We start from the raw sequence: 12,250 nt of genomic DNA, 5'->3' as shown, positions 1-12,250 counted from the left end.
CCGGGAAGCCTGATTCTGTCGGCAGTGGGGAATAATTGGAGATTTGCAAGCAGTGGGGGGAAGGGGGCAAGTGGTAGAATGGCGTGATCACAATGGTATTTTGAGAAGGTCAGCATACGATTGGGTTATAGGTTGGATGGAAAGAGAATTTGGAGACTGAGACTTGAAAAAATATTATCATTTGTTGATATTGCACGTAGTGTATATATTAGCTCACTTCATCCTTATAAAAACCATCTTAATTTCAAAGATCTTGAGTAGTAACATGACTAGGTCATATGCTCATAAATGATAGTCAGGACTTGAACACGAGTCATCTGACTTCAAACCCTGAATCCCTATTCTTGGCGTTTGTGATGCCACAGGTGAAAAGTTAATATGGGCCAGGCCAGGGTAGAGGTCACAGGGCTGAAAAGGATGGAACAAGAGATGCTAGGCTGCTGAAACCTTAGGTATATTTTTGTTAGAGACAGGAACTGAATCAGGATAGCTCTTGTTATCAATATTTTTAAAAATATTTTTCCTAAAGTGCTAGACATTGGAACTAGACAAGAAGATAAAAGTTTAAATATTGAGGGAGGAGAGAAAAAATAGTCATAGTTTGCAGATAAGAGATTATTTGTCTGGAAAATCTAAGACAATTTCCTGAAAGCAGTTAGAAAAAATAAAGAATTTAGTAAAAGGACCTGTAAGAAAACAATATATACAGGAATTATTAATAGCTTTTCTGTTTATAAAATGAAAGGCCTCATCCACAGTGTTGAGAAGAAAACAGCAACGCAAAATAGCTGGAAATGAGCTTTACAAGAAACATATAGAGTTTACATGAAGAAAATCAGAAAACTTTTCTAAGGGTTACAAAAGGGGCTTTAATAAATATGACATACACCTACTTCTTGTGTGAAAAGATTTAATTCTTTAGATATGTCAGTTCTCCTTAAGTGGCGATACAATCTTAAGATAATCCAAACAAGACTCCAACAGAATTCTTTTCTTTTTCAGTTTGACAAAAATAATTATAAAACTAATGTGGAAGAATAAAAGCTGAAAATTGTCAGGAAAGTTCTGAAAAAGAATGATGAATACTTAGCCTATCAGGTATTAAAATATTTTTATAAAGGACAATAATGAAAATTCTTACATGAGAACAGACAGATCAGTGGGACAGAATAGAGATCCAACAGGATCCAGAAATGATCCAAATTTTTAAGGGAATTTTTTATCTGCTAAAATGGCATTTCAATTGAGTTGGGGAAATATGGGCTATTTTATAAATGGAGTTGGAATAATGGCCTAGTAATTTGAAACAAAATCTAGTTTTCTACCTATGCAAATAAGATCAAGCCATGAAGACCATGAAGACGTAAATATAAATGCATATTTTGGTCATTAAGGTGGGGAAGGTCATCTAAACATGACATGATATCCAGAAAACAGAAAGAAAAGATTGATAAATTTGGATATATGAAAATTTAACTTTAATTGCCTGAGAGATGATTAAAAGGAAAGTGGGAGAAGAAAAGGCAGGGGGAAACATATATATTAGGCAAAAGTTTAATCTGATCTCAAATGTACAAAGAACTCTTACAACTCACTAAGAGATAACTATCTTATTAGAAAAATGGGCAAAGGACAGGAACAGGCAATTCACAAAGAAAATACTTGTAAATGATGGAAAACCATAAAAGATACTCATTTACTCCCACTAGTAATGGAAGCAATGCCAAGAAAGATGAATGTCATTTTCCTTTTGATTTGGCCAAACATTAAAACCCAGGGCTGCAAGGGTGTGGGCAGACAGATGCTTGGGTACTATTGTTGGGAAGTCACTGTCCTGAGTTTTCTGAAGGGCAGAGTGGCAAATGTAGAAATAGCCTACCCTTATCGCAGTCATCTCATCTGCAGGATTTTATTCTAAGGAAAGCATCGCAAAAAGGAGTGAAAAGACAGGCACACAGCGTTGTTTTGTGAGAGTAAAATCTTGATAACATTCTAAACCATCAATAGAGACCCAGCTCAAGAAAGTATGATACATACATGCAATGGAATACTATGAAGTAATTAAAATAATTTTGCAAAGCTCTATTTATTGACATAGAAAGATGTCTATGACATATTGTTGAGAGAGAAAAGCAGGTGTCAGCGAGAACAGTATGTATAATACAATTCCTCGTCTATAAAATTATATACATAGATCTCTGTGCGTATATATGCATAGAGATATGTCTGAAAGCCTGTTCACCAAAATGCTAGGGGTAGTTATATCTGGGAGGTAGGACTTTGAGTGGTTTTTTAACTTTCTTTTTCATACTTTAAAGTATTGGTTTGATTTTTTTTTTTTTTAATAATGAGGCTATAACATGCTTTTCAATCAGAATAAATAATCAAGCTATTTTCATTTTGAAAATTAGGTAAGTATTAAACAGGAAGAATCAGCATGTGGTGATGTCATGACTGTGGGTAGGGAGTCAAGATAGAAACCAAAAATCTGGGGAGGACTAAGGGGGTGGAAAGCCCAAGGCAGAAGCTGATTCTAGAGGAAGGAGGAGGAGCTGGGTTTGCAGAAAAGTGGCTTGTGGCAGTGATTGGCAGGGAGCAGGGCTGCCTCTTAGGACACTCATCACAGAGGCACAGATGGGGGGTGGGTCTCTTCCCCAAGGACAAAGTCTCGGACGAGGTCTCTCAGGGAAGGGGTGCATCAGCAGGAGAGGGCCAAACACTGGGCCCTGGAACCTGGCCACAGTGGTGAGATGGGGAGAAGAAACAGGATGAGTCAGGAGGGCGAGGGGCTACCGGGGGCGTAGAGTGCCTCAGAATTCCATGGGGATGGGGGTGACTTTCCAGAGAAAGGTCAACCATATCTAATGCTGCAAAAGCACTGACATCAAAGAGAGGCCACAGGGCTTGACAGATAGGAGTTCGTTGGTGCCCTTGGAGAGAGCTGTTTGATGGGGTTGAGGCTGCATGTGGTGTGTGTGGAGTGGGAGACAGTTTGTGATGGGAGAAAGGAGGGTGATAGCTTGGGGGAGCAGATTTGAGCCAAGGGACGGGGCCTTGGTCAGGGATGGCAATCACGTGTCCTACCCTGCTGGATCCCCAGCACTGGCAGGCATCTCTGATCAGTCTGTCGAGCCCAGGTTAAGCCTCAGCATCTTTGTCCCTAGCGGCCAGGGAGCCACTAGAAATCAACTGACTTGGCTGGTGGGATGAACCTGTTTTCCATGCCTGGGCTTGAACACATACTTGAAAGATGATGAGAAGGAAGGCCTGGAGAGGGGGGTGATTAAAGGTGCTGGGAGAGAGGAGGCCTGGGGCAGCCAGGGCCTCCAGTGCAGGTGTGGACTGTGGCCTCAGCCTGGGAATATTTCTGGGTCTGAAGCCCAGGAAGGTGGGTGTGCTCTGTCTGTGAGGCTGAGGTGAGGAGATGCCAGAACAAATCCATGCGTTGGATGATGCTGTGAAAAAGCCCAACAGTGTATGGATTACTGATTGGTGTGCAGATATCTGGGAGCCCACCGTGGCTCACCACCTGCCTGCCCAGGGAAGGCATAGTAGGGACCCCACTGTCTGCTGTCTGGAAGTGGAAGGAGGAAATGGAAGGAGGTCTGCCTATGTGTCCCCATGTTGGGGCCTGGGAGCAGAATGAGGAGCTGAGGTTCCACTGTGGCTTGTTGGGAGGACTTTCACAGAAGACACAAAGACACTCAGCGTGATTCAGCGGCCGTGCCTCCACTGGCATTTTGATGGTGTTGGTGGAAGCACATGGACCTGGGTTCAGGAGATATAGGCTCTTGTGGACTCTGAGTGGCCAGAGGTTGTCTGGAGCAGTGGAGGAATGCAGACGCATGCGCAGAGCTCACCTGCAGGAAATGAGCAGGATGGGGAGGTGGGGAGGCCCAGGCATGGTGCCCAATCTAGGAGAAACACAATGCTTGAAGGAACCCAGGCCATGCTCCTAACCTGAGGAAGCACTGTTTCCTAAAACATGCTTGGAACCCTAATTTCTTAGGGTTGTTCCATGGAAAAGAGTTCAGTGAGCAAATACGTTCAGTGTATCTGCTGAACAGCACAGTGCATGGAACCACAGTCAAGGCTCAGAGAAATCCTGCAGCGAAGAAACTTCGACGTCAAGTTGTCCGAGTTTATTCAACCACAGAAACATCTTCCCCTTAACACCAGTCTACCTCCTGCAGGACTAGCGGCTGTCCTGTGTGGCCCCTGGGATAGTGTTTGGGCCAATGTGAGGACATTGCAAAGAGGCTGGTTTGGGCTCAGTTCTTAAGGGAGAAGTTTGCAACTATTGCAGATGTTTTAGCTGTGAAAGAGGCATTAAGGGAATCCAGTCTCTGAGGCCTGGAGCAGGGTATGGACCTGTTAAGGATGCCACAGAAGGGAGCAGGGCTCCAGCGGGCATCAGCGTTGATTCTGGGGTTCTGTGAGCCCTGGGAGAGGGCTTTTGGCTACCCAGGGGTGGTACTGCTCCCCTGGAGCCTGTTTTCTGGCTTGTATTGCCGCGTACTCAGCTCAAGAATACTTGGGACGCTTGAAATGAACAGTCTGTGAAGGTAAGACATGAACACATAAATATCCTCATTAAGTCCCAAATACACATCCCAAACTTTACATAACAGGAGCAGCAGCTGGAGACGCCCACAGTCCTAATTGCTTTTCTCTACGAAGAGAACGTCCTCTCTCCAGCTTTGCTTCTTCCATTCATTTAGGTAATTACTGGAGGGAGCCAGCTGCGGCTGACTGGCGGGTAGGCAGGCAGGTTAGTAACACCCCTTAGTGGGCGCCCCCACCGATGGGATGCTGTGGGAAGCTGGAACCTCTCTGCTGTCTTCACAGGAAGGCGGGGCCTGAGAATGGAAGGTCTTCTGCTCAGGACCTGTCTTGATCCCCATGGGCCCAGATTGAGTTGCTGGGACTGGATGCGTCACCTCCCAGGGACCTGACAAGCAAGATTCAGAGCAGCAGGAAGGACCGAGGGCCAGGTACAGGCGTGGGGATGGGAACGGTTGGCAGAAAATGACTCCGCTCAACAAACTGCGCCAGTGCTTCTCTGAATCTCGTGCAGGGATGGGACACTGAGGTGGATGGGTCAGCCTCCGCCTCTGCCCTCTCGGGGAGAAAATAGCCATGGACAGGAAAGGGCTGGTGCCAAGGTGAGCTTTCAGGATCGGGGGCACCGAGGATGGAGAGGTTGGCTGTCTTGGAGGAAAAGATCAGAGTAGACTTCTCAGAATAAGAGACAGCAGTTTTGAGCCTTAGAAGTGGGTGTGGCCCAGGGAGGGAAGAGCCACCCGCAGGCGGGTTGCCCCATCTGCAAAATGGGGCCAAGCTCACTGAGGACCTCTTGGTTCCACAGATACCTAGTTGGTCCTCTTGCCTCCTGATCTCTAGTAACTATATCCAGGACTCATGAGGACCCTCTTGAGATTTCTTTAAGGGAGTCCCAAGCCTGGAGCTCTCCTGGAGGTTGCCACTGGGACCCGGGCCCTGGGTGGTCGTGCAGAGTGGACTCCTGGGATCAGTAGGGTTCAAGCCTCTCCTTGGAGGGGCCCTGGGGAGGGCTGTGGCCTAGGTGCTCTGCCCACCAGGCTTCCTGTGGGCGGCAAGTGAAACTTTTCTTCCTGGTTTTCTCCTAGCAGCCAGCTCCATTCCCCCAGCCCTAAGTGGCGGCTCCTTGGGCCGGAAACAATGTGCTTTCTCCACGCCTGGGAGTGGAAGTCAGCAGTTTGGCACCGTCTGGCTGGCAGCCTCCACCGGCTTCCTTTGGCACTTTATTGGCAAAGGCGGTGACATTTCTTTCAGTTGGGTGGGTGGAGCTGTTATGCAAACTCCCGCTCTCCTCATTCGCCAGATGAATATTCATGACTCAGGCAATCTGTACCAGCCAGACTTCCCTGAGGGCGGCAGCTTTTCTTCTCTTCCCCTCTCTCTTTTTCTTTCTCCTTCTCTTCTTCCCAGCTCCTCGGAAAGCTGGAGTGCAGCTATATTTAATTTACAAATACGGAGCTCTTTAGCTTGCCTTTTGAGGTGCAGGCTTTGGGGAGGAGGTGCTGGCAGTGGGAACAGTGGTTGAGGCATGGGGTCCCTGACCTTGGGCCTTCAGGGTCCAGCACCTGAGTCCCAGCTCCTGGGAAGCTCCTGGGTCTGGGGCTCCCTCTGGGTTTGGCATCTTGGTCCCCACATGCCTGAGGAGGCAGCAGCCTGTGTCACCCCATTCCACACTGGCCCCCAAGATCGACATGGACACTCCGAGGCACTGATACTTTTCTGCTCAATGCATGGGCCAGGCCCCACCAATATATTCTTGTGCCCCAGTCCTCTGCCTCCTGTGTTCCCCTGCTTGTCAAGGCACACCCAGATTCTGCTTCAAGCCCCACACCAAAGCTGGGAAGGCAGTGGGGGGCATATGCCCATCACTGCTCTCCTAGAGAAGGAACAGGTGCCTACTCAGGGTCCAATTCCCCTGGGACACCCCTGCTCCCCTTCTGGGAAGGACAGCTACCTGGCTTCCTTTGTCTCTTCCCAGAGAGGCTCCAGAAACTCTGGCAGAGGGGTCAGAGTTTCCAGAATTTGCTGGGGAATTTGGTCTCAGTGAGGATGTGCTCGTGTAGGGCTTGTGTGTGTGTGTGAGTGTAAATATTTACGCACAGCTTAAGTGCGTCTGTATGCCTACATCTATGATCGAGTGTCTGAGTGTGTGTCTGTATGTGTAAGGGCGTGAATGTGTGTGTGGCGGGAAGTCTGGGAATGTCTACATGTGTGAATGTGCCTCTCCAGTTAGAGCTGCGTGTGTATCTCTGTGGGTCTGGGAGAGCTGTGGGTAAAGGTCCTCCTGGAGGGGGTGGTGAGGGGGGTGAGGCTTGCGTTTGTGAGTGTATACGTGTGTGTGTAAGTGAATTGTAGGTGTGCATGAGTGTGTATGTGGGCCTCTGAGAGCCTCAGGGAGAGAAAGAGGATGTGTGTGTTAGGGGGCCATTTCCCCTGACCTGCCCTCCCCTCTCCTCTGCACCCTTCCCTCCCAACCTTTTCTCTCCAGGGAGGTGGAGGGGGATGTCCCCCCCTCTCCCCCTTTGCAAGTGTTACAGATTCTATCCAAGGACGAGAACAGAAGGCTTCCCAGCACAGAGCGTCCTGAAATTACTTTATATTCCCCCCTCCTTGTCTCATCTAATCAAAATAGCAGCATTAGGCTCACCCATTCTCCCTGCCCACCACTCAGCCCTGGGGGAGGGAGTGAGGTGGGCCGTCCTGTCTGACCCCCTCCGAGAGCACCTTGGAGCCCCGAGCCAAGGAGCTGTCTTCCAGATCTCCGCGTTCCGCGGCCCAGGCTTCACTGGCAAGAGCCAGCTGCCTCTCTGCCTGCCAGCAACTGCCAAGCTCTTCCAGACCCACATCCAGGCCCGGCCTCATTTACAAATATGCAAATTTGCATCTTTTCTGGTATGCAAATGGAGACATGACAAATAGCTAATTAGGGTCAAAAGAAGCACTCTGAACCAATTAGCTGTAGGGTCGATTCCTTTCTGCTGGGGTTGGGGGGGAATGGAGACTGGGCCCTCCTGCTGCCCTCCCTGCCCTGGCTCCCCCAGGCCCCCACACTCTGCCTTGTCCTGTCTGGCTGGGGCTGTGGATATTCAAAGAGAACCAGTCCCACCTCTGACTCGGAGCTCTGTGCCCCTGGACTCACTTGCCTGAGCCTCAGTCCCTTTCTCTGTGAGATGGAGCCAAGACAGTGGCAGTCCTCTCTCTAATCCTCTACCCGAGAAGGGTGATCTTGGGGGATATTGGATGTAAACAGGCTTTGGAAACAGTAGTAAAATTTCTCTGAGAGACACATCATTGTGCTCCTCCAAAGCACTTTCTGCCCTTGATTTCCTTTTCTCTTTACATCCACCCTCTGAATTAGAAGAATCCGATATAGGGATGGTGGCCATAGTTTTCGCCGTGGGTGCCAACTCTGGCTGAATCCAAATGGCTGCCTGGACTGATGTGTAAAGGAGGATTCCAAGTCCAAGTCTGGAGTCACCGAAAGGAAGATTATGATCAATTAGGGATGTCTGCTGTGGGCAAGTCATTGGCCGCTGGCAGCTTTCGGGCTGCATATTTGTTGGCCACGAAAGAAGTGGAATTTGGAGCAGGAACCTGGATGCCAGGAACCTGCCTGCTCTCTTGAGTAAAACTGAGCTCAGCTTTAAAACAGGGGGGAAAAAACACCTATATAGTCTTAGGGTTGTTGTAAAGATGAAACAAAGGAAGGTTAAGCAAAATTCCATCATCTGGAGGTGAAGTGTCCATTTAATGGAGGTGTCAGAGGGACAGACATATTGTCCCATTTCAGAGGTGGGCTGCCTGAGGCCCGCAGAGGGTGGGTGCCTCGGAGAAGAGGAAGCCGGCAGCCTTGCAGGACAGGCCTGCGTGGCTGGGGCTGTTCCTCTCTCTACTAGCGCAGGATTCTGGCTCCCTCCTGCCACCCCCACGCTGATGCCCCAAGCGGGCTGTAACAGGCCCTGCTGGCCTGGCTCCACTTTGGGGTGTGAAACTTGGCTGAGTCGGCACCTGGGAGAATGGGGCAATTGCCATCCTGGAGCCTGGGGCCGGGGCTGGGGCCAGTGGGGCAGATGAAAGGGTGATGGGAGAGCCTGGGTGCCAGGAGCTAGCCGAAGCTGTGCAGCTGGCAGGGGGCAGACAGCAGAGGACCTGGCTTGAGGATACTCCCAAGCTGAGACCCTGGTCCTGTCTGTGTGCATGCATGCGTGTGTCTGCCTGGCTGCTGGCGATGCCTGAGCATGTAGGCTGGTGTCTGAGTGTGCTTTTGTGCACGTACATGTGTCTGAGGATGCGTCTGGGAGCACGTGTCCTTTTAAATATGTGTATATGCATCGTCTATCAGTACAAGAGTTAATCAAATGCATGTGTGTAATTGTACACATCTGTGTGTCAACATGTGTGTGTGTGTCAGTGTGCCCGAATGATGTGTGCCCATATATGTGTATAAGTGAACTTCTTGCACAAACACACCTGTTGGTATTCCTGTACGTGTGTCTGTACATTTCTGCCTGTATCTCTGAATGTCCACGTGTCTGTAGGTTTAGTGCAGTGCCACAGGCGTGTCCACACTGGCACATGTCTGGCCGTGAGTTCATGCCTTTCTGGTGGCATCCACCACACATCCCTGTGCAGCATGTGTGTTCTTCCTGATGCCCTGTGCCTCTCTGTATGTTGCACACATCTGTAGATGTGCCCATGTATGGGCACCTACGGCTGTGCCAGTACTGTTGGTGCATTTCTGGGCGTGCACATCTACCCGTGAGGGTATGTTGGGATCTACTTCAGGATGCAAGCCCAGTGTATCCAGGTGAGCTGGCGGAATCTTCCATGTGGCTTCAGCAGCTCCAGGTCATCACTTCGGTCTTTGTCCTGTCACTGGAGCCTCCTGGGCATTCACGTGCCTGTGCTGTGTTTGAAAGAAAGCTTTTCTCTCTGTTTCCTAGGTTGCTGCCCTGACTCTTGGAGTACTCCTGGAGCCGGACCCACCTGCCCTTTGCTGCTTGTCTATTTCTCCCTTCTCCTTTTCCTTGTCTCATCTTCATTTCTTTTTCTATTCCTCCTCCCCATTCCCCTTCCTTTCTCCTCTTTTCTCTCTCCTTTTCTTCCCTTTTCACAGCTCACTTGAGAAGACCTGGCCTTGGGCTCTGGAGGTGACAGATGAACCCTAGAAGCCCTCCAGAGAGGGGCTCCCCACTCCCATCCCCTCTGAGGACTCAGCCCCGGAACCACACACGCTTCTGGGACTCTGTGGCCCTTTAAAGTCATTGTGGACTTCCCTGTTGGTCCAGTGGTTAAGGTTCTGCCTGCCGACGCAGGGGACATGGGCTCAGTCCCCCGGGACTAGGAAGGTTCCACATACTTGGAGCAACTGAGCCCATGCGCCATGACTGCTGAAGCCCTTGAGCCCTAGAGCCCACGGTCTGCAATAGGAGAAGCCACTGCAGTGAGAAACCCACACACCACAACCAGAGAGCAGCCCCCACGCCCCACGACTAGAGAAAGCCCACGGGCAGCAAACAAGACCCAGCAAAGCCAAAATAAAGGTGTTAAAACCTTAAAAAGTAAAGTCTCTGCCTCCCCACTGCATTTTAATAATCACTCCAAGAGTAGCTCTGAGTCAGAACTCATGCCCTTTCCTCCTTCTCTCTGGAGACGAAACATCCCAGCCTTCCTGCAGTGCTGCTAAAGGGTGGCCCCTCTACCTGCTGGAAGACCTGCTGGCTCGGACTTCGGAGCGCCTCTGCCCCAGCTTCACTGTATGAGGATGGTCCCTTCTGCACCGGTTGACCTTTTCTGGGATTGAACTTGGAGCTGTTCTTCCTCCTGACTGTGCTCAGATTACAGCCTGCCCTGGCTGGACCTCCATGTTCAGTTACCTGGGTCATTCCTAGGCAGCCTCAGCCTGATAGGGTTCCTCTTGTGTGTTGACCGTCTCTTCTGCTCTGTCCTGCAGGGACCAGGTCAGACTCAACCCCCTCTGCAGTACTGTTCCCTGCCTCTCGGCACTGCTTGGAACATAAATGCAGATGGATGATTCTGGTAAAAAACAAAACGTCCCAGCTCATGTCTTTTTTTCTTTTTTTTTTGCTCAGATTTGATATATGTTTATTTAATGTGATTTCAAGCAAAAAGAAGAGACAATAAAGTGGACAATTCTGTTCTGAGTCCCTTTGGAAGCCAGGCATTCATAAAATATCATTTCTACACTTAGGAAAAGACCAGCTCATATCTTGTAATTACCAAATGCCTTCCCCCTTCCAATGATCTTCTCCCTACACTGATGATTTTGGATGGAGTTTACAGTAAAAAAGACTGATTAAAAATTGGAAGCTCTATAAATGAAAATAAAAATGCTTAACACTGGTAAGTATTGTTTGAACTTTAATGTAAAGAGAAAGCGTGTTAAGATGACCATTTTCTGGACAACTTCAAATTCTTATGAAGTTCTGAGTTTCGTTCCTGTCTGTTGGGGTTCCTGGCTAGGTGTTTCTCCTTTTGGAATCCTGACCAAGCGGGCACTGAAGTGGGGTGTGAAGAATTTGGGCTCAGGTTGCATAAGCCTGGGTTGAAATTTCTCATTCACTGGCTTTGTGACCTTTCTGAACCTCATTTTCTTATCTGTACAGTGGGGATGAAGGAGCTACTACATAGAGTGGATGTGAGGGTGAGAGAAGATGCGTGCAGGACCAGGGGCAATGCCTGGCGCATCATTCTGCCTTGAGAACACACCCAGAATTTACCTCTGCTGCTGTGGTGGCGGGCTGAGCACCATCCCCCACCTCAGTCCCCCAGGGGTCTGTTCTCTACACTGCTGCCACAGTGATCCTGTTAACATTTAAGTCACATCACATCACTCCTCTGCTCAAAACATTCAGTCGCTTCCATCTCACTTGGAGCAAAAGCGAAGATCATCACAGTAGCCGCAAGGTCCCACAGGCTCAGCCTCTCCGTTTGTCACTGTCTCTACTCTTCTCCCCCATTTCACTTCCTTCCAACCACACCCCTCTCCTGGCTGTTCCCCAAACATCTCAGCCACATTCCTGCCTCAGGACCTTTGCACGTTCTGTGCCGGTTGCTGGAATGCTCTTCCCCCAGATATCCTCATGGCTCCCTCTGTTGTCCCCTTCAGGTCGTTACTCAGATGTCACCTTTTCCATGAGAACTAGCCTGCTCTTCTCTCCAATTTATTTTTGTCTATGACATTTATCACCCTCTAGTATATCATGCCATACTTTTAATTTATTTCCTATGGTTGCTTGTGTCTCTCCAGTATGGTTCTTACAAGAGAATTCTTGTAAGAGCTTCTTACAAGAGAATGTAAGCTCCTTGAGAGCAGGGATTTTTGTCTTTGTTTTCACCATCTGCAACGGTGTTCAATAAATTTTTGTTGAATGGATGAACTGCTTGTTATTTTGGAGAGTTCCAAAGCATAGGAAAGTTATGACCAACGTAGACAGGATATTAAAAAGCAGAGACATTACTTTGTCAACAAAGGTCCGTCTAGTCAAGGCTATGGTTTTTCCAGTGGTCATGTATGGATGTGAGAATTAGACTATAAAGAAAGCTGAGCGCTGAAAAATTGATGCTTTTGAACTGTGGTGTTGGAGAAGACTCTTGAGAGTCCCTTGGACTGCAGGGAGATCGAACCAGTCCATCCTAAAGGAGATCAGTCCTGAGTGTTCATTGGAAG

At 48.8% G+C, this 12,250-nt stretch overlaps 1 long non-coding RNA gene across 1 annotated transcript; it reads left to right on the top strand.

The window, feature by feature from the left end:
- The first annotated feature begins 4,814 nt into the window (after positions 1-4,814).
- LOC139182282 (uncharacterized) lies at positions 4,815-11,956 on the top strand. The gene is made up of 2 exons (XR_011565936.1): positions 4,815-4,994; positions 9,504-11,956. It is a non-coding gene; the product is annotated as an uncharacterized lncRNA (long non-coding RNA).
- The last annotated feature ends 294 nt before the right edge of the window (positions 11,957-12,250 follow it).

Source organism: Bos indicus, chromosome 3 (genome assembly GCF_029378745.1).
Source record: "Bos indicus isolate NIAB-ARS_2022 breed Sahiwal x Tharparkar chromosome 3, NIAB-ARS_B.indTharparkar_mat_pri_1.0, whole genome shotgun sequence".
Lineage (NCBI taxonomy): Eukaryota > Metazoa > Chordata > Mammalia > Artiodactyla > Bovidae > Bos > Bos indicus.
This window is presented reverse-complemented; position numbering and strand designations above follow the sequence as displayed.